The sequence below is a fragment of the Hevea brasiliensis genome, chromosome 11 (genome assembly GCF_030052815.1).
Source record: "Hevea brasiliensis isolate MT/VB/25A 57/8 chromosome 11, ASM3005281v1, whole genome shotgun sequence".
NCBI classification, from domain to species: domain Eukaryota; kingdom Viridiplantae; phylum Streptophyta; class Magnoliopsida; order Malpighiales; family Euphorbiaceae; genus Hevea; species Hevea brasiliensis.
In genome coordinates, this window is record NC_079503.1 from 10,178,702 (window position 1) to 10,193,018 (window position 14,317).

Sequence of the window (14,317 nt, forward strand, 5' to 3'; positions counted from 1 at the left end):
TCGAAGAAGGTCGAGAACGACCCCCTTCTGTGCTTGGAGCAACTGGAGGAGGTGGAGCCGGCTCTTCCTGTTGAGGAGGAGATCGGACAGCTTCAGTGATCGGTGGCCCCGAAGGTCGGGACGGGCCTCCTTGCGTCTCCCCTGGTTCATGGCCGGGAGTTTGAAGTAGGGCCGAACGCTTCATCTCCTTTATTTTCCGGGCAATCTCTCTCTCCTTCTTCCGCTTCTTGGAACCCTCACCACCCGCCATACCTGTGCAAAGAAAAGGTCAGTGAGATCGCTAAGGTCCGGAAATCTGAGATGTAGAAAATACCAATGCCGAGGTCAGAGAGCGGAAGTTCGCGATCTTGGCCGGTGATCAGCTGTATGGTCCAATGGTGCAGCTCGGCAGTCACCGCATTTAAACAGGAGAACTTTTGAGTGGCAGCCTGATTCTTCAGTTCCATCACTATGAGGCCTTCCTCCTGGTTCAAGGTAATACGCTTCGGAATCAAGGGCCCTTGGTGCCACCAGCTACGAGGGAAGTCCTCAAAGCAGGTCGGATTTTTGCTCCTCAGAATGAAGAAGCGGTTCTTCCAATTTTTAAGGCTGGAGGGCAGATCGGTAAAGAGCCCACAATGAGGCTTCGCCTGAAAGAACCAGTGCTCGTCGTCCTTTCGGGGAGTTAGCCTGTGCAGTTCGGCGAACACCTTAGCCGTAGGTCTGATACCCTTAGCTCAGCACAGGCCTCGGAAGGCTACTAAGATCCACCACGAGTTGGGGTGGACTTGAGCAATGCATACTCGGTGAAATTTTAAGACCTCCTTAAAGAAATCGTCCAGAGGGAACCGCAGACCGGCCTTTAACTGTTCCTCATATACCATAACCAAGTCATTCTCTTCAAAGAAGTAATCAGCTCGGTGATAGCTGCGACACCGGATAAGTTCATACGAATCAGGACGAATATTGTACTCCTGGCCAAACGATTGCAGATCGGATTCTTGCAAAATCGATGGCAGCTCGTCCAGGGGAAGATTCTCCCTCCCTGAAGAGGGTGCATGCCTTGATGGTGCGATCCTCCCCCGAGCTGGAACGGAGACCCTAGGAGGTTCTGGTTGCGCGCTTGGCCCGACCACCTCTTCTTCGTCAGACGACCACGAGAACTGAATGGAAGGAGGGCTCGCCGCTCTCTGACCCTCGGCGCCGCTCATTTTCAAAGGAAATAAAGAACTTAAACTAAAAAGAAGATCAAAGCCCTTACTGAAGTCTGATCGGCGTCGGAAGAACTTGAGTAAATGAGAGAACTTTGAGGTTGTGAGCGAGAGATTGAAAATGACATACAGGAGCAAATGGGTAACCCCCCCACCCCTATTTATACTCGTCCGAGCATTTAATGCTCACGAGGTTCCAGGCAGCGCATCGGTTGTCACACCTTACCCCTCTGTAAGGCATAACATGATCCCGTAGAATACCTAATGAACTACCGAACTTCACCTACCGATAACTCATTAAGTACCCTACAAGGGATTTTAAAACAATTTTCTTATCTTTGACAAGTGGTGAGCATTTCTAATAAGTATTTAAAACATTTAGTTAAAATTAAAACTAGTTAATATTTTTTGTCCATTTTAGTTTTCCGCAAATTCTATAAAAATTTTGACAGAGTTTCCTCTGTATTTTGAGAAAACCGTTCTTCAAATACCTGTAAAAAGCACTTCTAAAAGTTTTTCTCAACCCCTACTTCGGTTTCACAATCAAACTCAATCAATTTCTCAAAATACTGTCAATCAATATCATTCATATTTCATTAAAAACAAAATAATTTATACACAACCTTACAAATTTATATCAAAAGAAACACAAACTAAACTTTATTACAAACTTCATACAAATTTGTGTACAAGCTGCTCAAGACCCATTTTTACATGTCCATACATTTATGTGCAATATATACATCAAAAGAAGTATTTACAGTTAGGGTATAAATTATACCCGAAAACTTTAGGCTGGTAGCTTCTCACACCTCAGCAGCTCAGTCTGCTGCTCCTCTAGTCTCTGTATCTGCGATAGCAATAAAAGCTATCGCTGAGTACTAGGACTCAGTGGTGCACAATATACTAAAATAATCTTTATGCAAAACTTAAAGCACATTCATTCAAAAATTTGGCTAAACATGAAAATTAAATACAATCATGCATTGTAAGATTTTACATGTAAACCAAGTTCATTTCAAAGTATCAAAACACATTTCATAAAACCCACAGTTAGATCACGCCATTCGAAACAAATAGAATCTCAATAGCCAGAGGCTAAGAGAAATCATATGAATCTCGATAGCCAGAGGCTAAAGAGAAATCATATCACAAGGCTAGCTAGCTCAAATATATGGATATCCATTCACATCCTCTTCTACTGGCACACCTCAACACTTCTCCAGAGAAGGAATCAAAATTCGAAACTAATTACCCCCACTAGTCGTGCTAGTGAGGTGTTCAAATATGTGGTCATGACACTGTGATTTCAAAACTTATCTTAACAATTTGCTAAACATTGTCTTTTCAAATATACATAATAACTTTCAACAATTTGGATCAAACATCATAAAAATGCCATAATCCAATATTTCATATTGTTCAAAACGATATGCAAAAGATGATTATAAAAGTATATGTTGTGCACAAACCTCAAACGAGTCGCCTGTTGGCCTTGACTCGACTCCTCGGGTTACATCGGTATTCTTTTCCACTGAAACACGAAATTTTCCAATGTTTCAGTACTAAAACTTAAAATAAATCCTAAATAAACTTAACTTCACATTTACCTAGCTCTAACGTGTTAAATTCGACGTTCTCGAAATTTTGTGTTTCGGGTTACTATTCACTGCACTATTCAAGTCAAATTATTGACTTTCTAAGGCTTAATGGGTATGGGAACTCCAACTTCACCCACATACCACATTTTGATCACCAAACTTGTTGGTTTTGGTCATTTGTTTAAAGCTTAGGTCATTTTGGCAAAATTGCCAATTTTCGGTTTTGGTTCTCCGAAGTTGTACTGTTCCATTGATCGATCTACTGTTGGAATTTGACAAAACTTCCTTCATAGAAAATGTTCCTTATTGTCTTAAGTGTATTATCATTTTTGGATCACCCCAATCGGAGTTTTGTAGCTCAAGTTATGGCCAAAATAAGTTTACTGTTCACATATACTATTCATACTGAGATTTTAGTGCTGGCAGATTTTTGGTCCAACTTTGGTTAATAATTTGACCAAATTAAGTTCATAATTTGGTCTCACTTTCTTCATATGAAATGTTGTACTATGTCTTAGGTTTCCATCGGTTCAAGAATCGCCTAAATCCGAGTTTTCTAGAGAGAGTTATAGCCATCCAAACATTGCTGCTCAATGAAAATTCTGCAGAATCTCAGTACAGTAATTTAATTTTGCTCAATGATTTTGAAAGGGTTAATGGCCTAATTTGGGTTGGTGTTCTTCATGAAAGTTTTAGGTCTATATCATATCTAATTGCTGGTAAAATTTCAGGTCAATTTGACCTACCTAGCTCGTGTTATGACCAAATAAACAGTTACTGTTTATTTAGTCAGTTTAGTGCAGTGGCAGCCTGCAATCAATCCACTTTGGTCAATTGTTTCACCAAGTTTTGGTCAGTTTTTTGCCATGGTTCCTTAATGAAAATTGTGCTCTTTTATGTCTCTTTTCATCTCCAATTGGTGGCATATCAATTGGACTTGTAAAATTTGAGTTTTGGTCCTTCAAAGTGGGTTTGGTCATGCTGCCAGTAGCATGACCATTTACCTCCGAATTTAGTTTTCATTCCTATCATTCCCACACAAGTTATTTGTTCATAATTGACCATTATTTCACTTCACAATAGGTCCAACATGTCATTTATGCATTTCTCCAAATTTTGGTTCATAAACCCTAGCATTGAAACCCTAATCTCACTAACTCTTGCATTTAACTACTTCTAATGATTTTAATGTTAATCATTTAACTAAGTAAGGTTTCTAAACTCATTCAATTGCATCATATTCATGCAAACCATACTCCTCTCAAGCTGCCCCAAAATTCAGTTTGTTCTTCCCCACATTTTTTTTTCATTTTAAGGTTATTTACAAGCTCTTAATGCCATATAAACACTAATTAAACAAAGAAAAATTAAGGCTTGTATTACCAACCTTGAGCAGAATTTTCTTCCTCCTTTTCTTCAAATTTTCCTTCTTTCTTTCTTGCTCAATCCTCTTCTCAAGTTGCCTAGATAAGCTTTAACTATGGTGGCTAATTTTTCTATGGTGGAATTAGGGATTTGATCAAGCTCAAAATGAGCTTTAATGGAGGTTTTGGGTGAGGGAGAGGGTGAGGGAGAGAGTCACGTTTTTGATGAAGAAGATTACTTTATTATATTTTTTTTCTTTTCTTTTCTTTTCTTTTATGTCTTAGGAAGACCAAAATTTCCAAATTAATAAAATAAATCAATTAAGCCTTTATGACATCATGCATGATGTCATCACTTTGACTTTTCCATCTTCTTTCTTTTTTTTATTTATTTTTCTATTAGTTCTTTAATTTAATTCTCAATTCCGAAATTTTCTTTTCTCCGATTTTATTTGACAGTTAGGTCAGGAGTCAGCTCTCGGGGTCAATTGACCAAATCGCCCCTCGCCGGTTCATCCCGGTTTGCAAATAATCCAATATTTCTTCCGGCTCCCTGACCTAATTATTTGGTGACTTAACGTTCTTTTTCGTGATTTTCTCTTTTCCACTTGTGTCCATAAGGGTCCTAAGGACCGCGTCACTTTTACGGTTGAAATTTGAGTTTAAAATGACTTGTGATGCGTTCGAGGAGGTCACTCATCATTTGTGACTCTCGGCTCGTTTAACCTCTTATGTTCTGTTTTTCTTATTTATAGTTAACTAATTAAACATTACTAATTATTTGTGTTTATGGCTTCTCATGTTGTCTTAAGTGTGGCCCTAATCCCATTAATTGTCCGGACCGACACCGGTCACCGGAACAGTAAAATCTACCAGGCTATGCAACGGGGGTGTTACATCGGTTAGCGGGACTCGCCAGCTATTCTGACACGTCTCACAAATATTCCCAAGATTTCGTAAAGAGATCGGTTAATTATAGAGCGGTAGATCCATGTGTTTCGAATTACAGATCGAATAAGTGTCATTCAGGTAAAGAATCAGATCGGATAATCATATTAGAGCTCGGAAAATAATCAATGCAATAATAACAAGATGAGAATTGACTTTTATTTCCAAGAGATCGGATTACATCATTTGGGCGATCTTTAGGGATCGGAATAATAGAGATCGGAAGATGGGAGATTAGCATGAGAGATCGGAATAGGAGCGTGGGAAGGATCGGAAGGCAAAAAGAATAAGACAAATCCCAAATAACCGTCGTCAGAATCAGAGCCGAGGTAGTTAAAGCGTGGCAGACGAGATCTCCACCGCACGCCTAAGAATCGCCCGCAATGCTGACAGGTGCCAGGGTATGTCATGACAGTCCTGTACATCCCAATCTCCACCATTGATTTCACTTGTAAGGACGAACCCGGAGCCCTTGGATCAAGAGAGGAGACGACAAGACCAGCGCCTTTCGCTCTTAGCCCTCAGATCGCTCCGGACAAGAGGATTTGAGACCGTCAGATTGAAAGAAGAAAAGGACAAATATTCTGAAGAATTATCTCAGCCGTTCATTTTGGTTCTCTTTAATTCTCAAGCATCCGATCATGTCCTTCAAAATCTTGACCCTCCATCTCCCTCAAAATAAATCCTGACCCTTCATGGGGAGCACCCGATTCCTATAAATACCTGCATGAAAAACTGTTCAAGACGGGCAAAAAAAAGAGAGGTAGTTATTATAGCGGAAGAACTCTGAAACTTCATTCAGTTTGTTATTCTGCTACTTAGAAGTGTTGATTAGAAAGACTTTTTGAAACTAGTTTTCTGAAGTTTTTTTGAAAAGGATTCTGAATACTGGAACTCTACATTTTCAGTTTGTTCATTATCTGGTCACACTCTCACTTTCAGCCCTTTATCATCTCTGTTTTCATTCCCATTGTCCAAGCTCAACTTCATTCCACTCGGTTTTTATCTTAATCTGATTGCATTTTGGCTAAGCACCCTTCAGTTCACGACGAACATCAGCCCTCAGGCTAATCAGTCCGCTGTCTTATCACTATTTGTCACCCCGTAGTTATTTCAATAAATTTGGCTCCTCACAGGTAAGAGTTCATATTGCTGTTTTATTAAGTGTTTACGTTTACTTTTCGCACTTTCTTTGTTCTTCTTACATATGCGATTTTCTCCTTGTGCAAAAGAACCCCAAAGAATGTTACTCTCTAGTTATCTCTTTAGTGATCAGTCCATCATTTTATTAATCTTCGTCATTTCTGAATGCAAGTTTTCTAGCTCCTAGTAGCGTGTAAGTGGTTGGGTAAAACGTAGGTAACTGCAACTTAAGGGTCTCTTTTAAGAGAGAGAAAGCCTGAATAACACGTCAGGAAAATAGCCAAACTATTAGGCTGACGTAAACGGCAATTCAGCAAGATACCATAAAGTGGAATAAAACCAAAGTAAACGAAACAGAATAGATCGGACATTAATAGGTACTGGTAAAGTGACCTTAGGGGAGGTCAGCAAAATTCAGTCCAGCTTCTCTTATTTAGTCACAAAATATCAATTAGTTAAAAGAAGCCTTATCCCCAGCACCTTAGAACGCCAGAATCCTTAGCTTTAGGACCTTATGACATGTAGCTGAAATTAAAATTCGGGAGATCGGAAAGATCCCATTCAGGTTCCTGTTAATTTAAAAGAGATCGGAAGAGAGTTCTTATCCGATTCTTAATTCAAAACTTTAATTAAATAGAGATCGGAGGAGAGTTCTTATCCGGTCTCAAATCAAAATTTTAAATAAATACTTAATAGAGATCGGAGGAGAGTTCTTATCCGGTCTCAAGTTAAAATTTTAAATAAATACTCAATAGAGATCGGAGGAGAGTTCTTATCCGGTCTCAAATCAAAATTTTAAATAAATACTTAATAGAGATCGGAGGAGAGTTCTTATCCGGTCTCAAATCAAAATTTTAATAAATATTAAATAGAGATCGGAGGAGAGTTCTTATCCGGTCTCAACTCAAAATTTTAATAAATATTAAATAGAGATCGGAAGAGAGTTCTTATCCGGTCTCAACTCAAAATTTTAGTAAATATTAAATAGAGATCGGAGGAGAGTTCTTATCCGGTCTCAACTCAAAATTTTAATAAATATTAAAGAGTTCGGAGAAGAGTTCCTATCTGATTCTTAAATTAAAATTTTAATAAAATATTCCTTTCAAATAAAATTAACATACAACAGTAACTCACTAAGGTTGTCTCATTTACTTATGTATCTGGGTGATCCAAATTTAGTGAAAAATCAAATGTTCCTTTAGTCAAAAGGATTAACATGTCCATTCAAGCCTTCCTAACTAATACAAAAATTAAATCTACTTACCCTTATTAAGGGACGAGGTGGGGTGCCTAACACCTTCCCCACCCGTTTACGGACCCCGAACCTAGAATCTCTGTTTTGAAGTGGTTTTATTTCAATTTATCTTCACAAATGGTTTTCTTTAGTTTCCCTTAAAACTAAAGTGGCGACTCCTCACTCTTTCCCACTTCGGTGAGGGTTCGTTCAAGCGACCGCAAAACCCCTTGCGACAGCTTAGCGACTCCACTGGGGAGATAGTTGACCCCGGTCTAGAGGTCCAAAAGTAGATTTAATTTTTCAATCAATTTATATTTAGGTGGGCTCACCCGGCAATATTTTATGTGTTAATTTTTGTTTATTCCTACTAATAGTTCCGCTTGTTTTTGCTTGTTTTGCTTGTTTTATTCCCTACAATGCTCTTCGTTTCGAAAAAGAAAAAAGAAAAAGAAAAATGGAAAGAATAAAATCCCCCTGAATAGGGAAGAGGTAAAGGTGTCCCTTCACACACTGAACACTCACACGATGTCCTCACACACTTCGGTCCTATACCCGGGCTTTCTTACCCTTTTAGGAAAGTAGGAGGGGGTCATGTAGTGGTACCCGTGGGTTTTACCCCGTTAGTATCCGTGAAGGCTTCTGCTCAGATTGAAACTCGTTCTATCCACCGTGATACTCGTGGAATTTTCCCGATAATATCATGTTTATATAACGGGCTCTCTTATTCTGATGAGGGGCAATTTGGGAACCTGTGGCTTTTAGAAAATTAGACCTTGAATTAAACTATCACAATAGCCGAAAGCCGTAGTAAGCTACCTTATAAGATAGAACTATCCAATTAGGTAGCACTCATCCGGTATCAGGAGTCTCCCTATGCTAGGACAAAAGGGGCATACTTACTCTTACCCTGTTCCGCTTTAATTTCCTTTTGTTCATTTTTGTGAGGGTAATCTTGAATTCTACTGAAACACCTACACATTTTCCTACTTTGATAAATGTGTATGTGTCACCCTGCCAACAGTATGATTCAAAATTACCCAAATTTATCTTGCTAACGAGTTTTTCCGCAGGCATCATCAAACCAAGAGTCTGTGAGAAGGATAAGGCATCATTTTTATCATGGCATCCTCGAGTCAGTCGGCAGAAGAAGTTCAGAATGCTAAACTTCGGTCCAAATCAACTCATACTCCAGTACCCTCACAAAATAATGTTTCCAAGGCATATGCTAGCTTACTACCCTCATGGGATCAGAATAAAATTGAGGTCAGAATGAACAGCCTCGAGGGTCTGTCTAATGGATGGAGGTCGTTTCCCGATCAGGTCAAGGCACGATTTGAAAGGAAATACGGGAAAATTGCAACCCTAATGCGAGTCAAGGTCCAAATCCCGGCATTAAAGGCCATGCTGTCAGTTTGGAATCCTAAGTACGGGGTATTCTCTTTCAATGACATTGATACAGCTCCCACTATGGAAGAATATCAGGCATTACTGGAGATTCCTTACTCAACACAGAATCGGATCTACCTACACCTTGAGCATAGGCAGACCTGGAAACGATTAACACATTTGTTGGGTATTCCTTCGGAGGAGGCAAAGTTAAAAGAAACGGTCAAGGGGAACACGCATGGATGGTATTGGACCTACCTCGAGAAGCGGTTAGATCAATTCCTCCAAGAAAAACAGTGGGATCAAGCTTCAGTAGCACTCGCATTGGGAATCTATGGCCTGATTTTATTCCCAGGACCATTAGGAATTATAACCTGCAGCAAGGTGGAAGTATTCTGGGCGGTAGAAAGGCAGGAGGTCAATCCGATACCGGCAATTCTTGCGGAGACCTTATTAACCCTTACCTACTGCAGACAACAGGGTAAAGGGTCCATCAAGTGTTGTTCTCAATTGTTGTATCTCTGGATTATCAGTCACATATGCCCTGTGGAGACAAAGGGATTGACTTGGTACCTTGACCAGCCTCCCATCGAGAAGATGACCCGGTTAATAATCAGTTCGAATAATGAACAACAGTGGCGAGAACAGATTTTGAGTTTCAATAGCCATGATTATTGTTGGAGGAAGCTGTGGGCGTCAGGCCAATCCGTTTTGATCAGCACGGGAGGAAATCAGTCGGTGTCCCTAATCGGAGTAATCGGATACACAAGTTACACTCCGGCATTGGTAATGAGGCAGTTTGGCTCAACACAGTCCAGAATCGACATTGAAGAATATCACCAAGGTCATTTCTACCATGAGCTCAAGGAAGAGGAAGGGTTGAAAATGGCTCGCAAATCTTGGGAGAACATCACTTTGATGGAGAGATCGCCTAAAGGCCCAGGCGCCTCGAGCGATTATCTTAAATGGAGAGCTGACAGGGACCGAGAATACTCAACTACAGAATTCGAAGACAGCAATCCGCGCCAAGATGTCCTATTAGAAGAAGCTGATGATCGCCTGGTTGACTCGCCACAAAAGGCAAATACCGAGAACTCGCAACTACAAGAACAAATAAAACAGTTGGAGGACAAACAGCAGATTCTCAAGAGGAAAGTAAGAAGGCTTAGGGAAGAGGCAAGGACCGAAAAGATGGGTTTTGAAGAGCAAGAAATACGGTGGCAAAAGGAAAAAAACTCTCTCCACGCTGTAATGAAAGAAGTAGAGGCACAGAATAGTAAGCTTCGGGAAAAAACGAAATACCAAGAGATACTCGTTGAAGAGTATAAACAGGAGAACAAAAAGAAGAAGCTCGAATTAAAAGAACAGACACTACTCATCAACGATATCTTGAAGGAATGTGCTAAGGAAAGGAAAGAGAAAGAAAAACAAGCTGCTCTCTATCAAGAGCTGAAAGAGAATGTTGACCAGCTAGAGAGAACGATAGCACGGGGAAAGCAAGAACTCCTACCTGAATCCGAGTATGCTCTAAAAGCATTCAACCCTGCCAAGCAAGAAGAAAGGTTATATGAGTATCTCAGAAAATGTCATCTCATTATAAAAAACCTCCTAGAGCCTAAGCCAATGTAAAGAATACGGTTTACAAATTATTCAGTTAATGAAATGATTTGTGGACCATTGTTTAGCAAATAATGAATGAATAATATAACTCCCGTAGGAACTCCCTCGCCAGGGTTATATGAAAAATTGAATGTGCTATATGGACAGGTATCATAAATACGCATTCAATACGGTCATTCGCAGTCAGACTATTGAACGATGCCATGATAAAAGTGATGCAGTTATCCTTCAACAGATTTCATTTCTGGCTCTCAAATGCCACCGTATCCTTCGTCCACATCAGGACCCTATTTAATTTCGATCAAAATTCACTAAAAATTTCTTTTTTGACTCCTTACAGAAAAACAACATTGCTTCGAACAAGGCAAGTCTGACCAAGCACGCGATTCAACCCCAGCGAGTGTACTTAACAAGATCTCGAACAAGAAAACTAATGGAAGACCAGGAACAAGTACAGAACCTACAGGGGCAAGTGTCTGAACTAAAAGACCAGGTTTCAGAACTTATGAAGCTAATGAGGGAGATGTCCCAAAATAAGCCAGCTTCAGACCTTAACCTACCATTACCTCCCCCACCTCCAACAAATGATCCACACCAAGCTTCAACTTCTTTCACCTTTCAATCACCTATCCCGGACCCGACAGTCACTGTCAATCCGGTCGCCATGAATAATGACCTGCCTTTCTCCTATTACCCGGCTGTCTCAAATGCCGAGCCTCACCCTTCAATCCTAATCCCTCCAGTTTACTCCACCCCTCAGCTCCCGGCCGGGGGAGCATATCATGCAGTGGGAGGGGAAAATAAGATGAAAGAAAACGAGAAACTATCTGCTCTAGAAGAGAGACTGAGAGCGATAGAGGGGCTGAACATGTATGGTTCGGTCGACGTGGCATCACTAAGATTAGTACCGGATGTGGTGGTGCCGCCCAAATTCAAGGTCCCCGATTTTGACAAGTATACTGGGAATTCGGACCCTCGAATTCATTTGGCCACCTATATTGCCAAGATGTCCTCTATGACAGATGATGACAGACTGTTAATCCACTTCTTTCATGAGAGCCTCTCTGGAGCAGCCCTGAGGTGGTGCGTTCAGTTAGACAGGAGCAGACTGCGCTCCTGGAAGGATTTAGCCGAGGCCTTTTTGAAGCAGTATAAATTTAACTGCGATGTGGCCCCCACAAGGAGGGATCTTCAAAATCTGGTGCAGAAAGACCGGGAAAGTTTCAAGGAGTATGCCCAGAGATGGAGAGAAAAGGCGCCAGAAATCCACCCTCCGGTGACTGACAATGAGCTATGCTCTCTGTTCATCGAGACTTTGAAGGCTCCCTACTTCAACTTGATGATTGGAAACACTTCCAACAGCTTCTCTAACATCATCCAGGCTGGTGAAAGAATTGAAGCCAACTTAAGAATGGGACGACTGCGGGAGTCTGCTGAGAACCCTGCAAAGAAGATTGCCAATTTTGGCAAGAAAAAGGAGAGTGATGTGCATTCCATCACTCGGCAGAATAATTACTCCCTATTTCCTCAAAACAATTACCGGCCATATCCTTCCCCTCACGGCCAAACCATCGCAAACATTCCGCCTCCTCTCCCAAATTATCCACACCCGCGCCCACAATATCCCCCGCCTGCAAATTACCAACCGAGACCACCTCCTCCTCCTGCTCAACCAAGACCACCACAAAACAACCCAAGACCCCCAAGAAACCCTGATCCGCCTCTTCCCCACAAAACAACCCTCCCCCAAGAAAGAAAAACAAGCTGCTCTCTATCAAGAGCTGAAAGAGAATGTTGACCAGCTAGAGAGAACGATAGCACGGGGAAAGCAAGAACTCCTACCTGAATCCGAGTATGCTCTAAAAGCATTCAACCCTGCCAAGCAAGAAGAAAGGTTATATGAGTATCTCAGAAAATGTCATCTCATTATAAAAAACCTCCCAGAGCCTAGGCCAATGTAAAGAATATGGTGTACAAATTATTCAGTTAATGAAATGATTTTTGGACCATTGTTTAGCAAATAATGAATGAATAATATAACTCCCGTAGGAACTCCCTCGCCAGGGTTATATGAAAAATTGAATGCGCTATATGGACAGGTATCATAAATACGCATTCAATACGGTCATTCGCAGTCAGACTATTGAACGATGCCATGATAAAAGTGATGCAGTTATCCTTCAACAGATTTCATTTCTGGCTCTCAAATGCCACCGTATCCTTCGTCCACATCAGGACCCTATTTAATTTCGATCAAAATTCACTAAAAATTTCTTTTTTGACTCCTTACAGAAAAACAACATTGCTTCGAACAAGGCAAGTCTGACCAAGCACGCGATTCAACCCCAGCGAGTGTACTTAACAAGATCTCGACGAAAACTAATGGAAGACCAGGAACAAGTACAGAACCTACAGGGGCAAGTGTCTGAACTAAAAGACCAGGTTTCAGAACTTATGAAGCTGATGAGGGAGATGTCCCAAAATAAGCCAGCTTCAGACCTTAACCTACCATTACCTCCCCCACCTCCAACAAATGATCCACACCAAGCTTCAACTTCTTTCACCTTTCAATCACCTATCCCGGACCCGATCCATCGCCAATCCCCGCCATGAATAATGACCTCGCTTTCTCCTATTACCCTACTGTCTCAAATGCCGAGCCTCACCCTTCAATCCTAATCCCTCCGCTTTACTCCACCCTCAACTCCCACGGGAGCATATCATGCAGTGGGAGGGGAAAATAAGATGAAAGAAAACGAGAAACTATCTGCTCTAGAAGAGAGACTAAGAGCGATAGAGGGGCTGAACATGTATGGTTCGGTCGACGTGGCATCACTAAGATTAGTACCGGATGTGGTGGTGCCGCCCAAATTCAAGGTCCCCGATTTTGACAAGTATACTGGGAATTCGGACCCTCGAATTCATTTGGCCACCTATATTACCAAGATGTCCTCTATGACAGATGATGACAGACTGTTAATCCACTTCTTTCACGAGAGCCTCTCTGGAGCAGCCCTAAGGTGGTGCGTTGATTAGACAGAGCATCAAGGCGCTCCTGGAAGGATTTAGCCGAGGCCTTTTTGAAGCAGTATAAATTTAACTGCGATGTGGCCCCCACAAGGAGGGATCTTCAAAATCTAGTGCAGAAAGACCGGGAAAGTTTCAAGGAGTATGCCCAGAGATGGAGAGAAAAGGCGGCAGAAGTCCACCCTCCGGTGACTGACAATGAGCTATGCTCTCTGTTCATCGAGACTTTGAAGGCTCCCTACTTCAACTTGATGATTGGAAACACTTTCAACAGCTTCTCTGACATCATCCAGGCTGGTGAAAGAATTGAAGCCAACTTAAGAATGGGACGACTGCAGGAGTCTGCTGAGAACCCTGCAAAGAAGATTGCCAATTTTGGCAAGAAAAAGGAGAGTGATGTGCATTCCATCACTCGGCAGAATAATTACTCCCTATTTCCTCAAAACAATTACCGGCCATATCCTTCCCCTCACGGCCAAACCATCGCAAACATTCCGCCTCCTCTCCCAAATTATCCACACCCACGCCCACAATATCCCCCGCCTGCAAATTACCAACCGAGACCACCTCCTCCTCCTGCTCAACCAAGACCACCACAAAACAACCCAAGACCCCCAAGAAACCCTGATCCACCTCTTCCCCTCCCACTCAGTGAAATATACCGATACCTTGTAGGTATCAACCAAATTGTACCAGTCCCCCTTGACCCAATTCAGCCTCCATATCCTAGGTGGTATGATGCCACTGCCCGTTGTGAGTATCATGGGGGAGCACAAGGGCACTCAACTGACAACTGCGGAG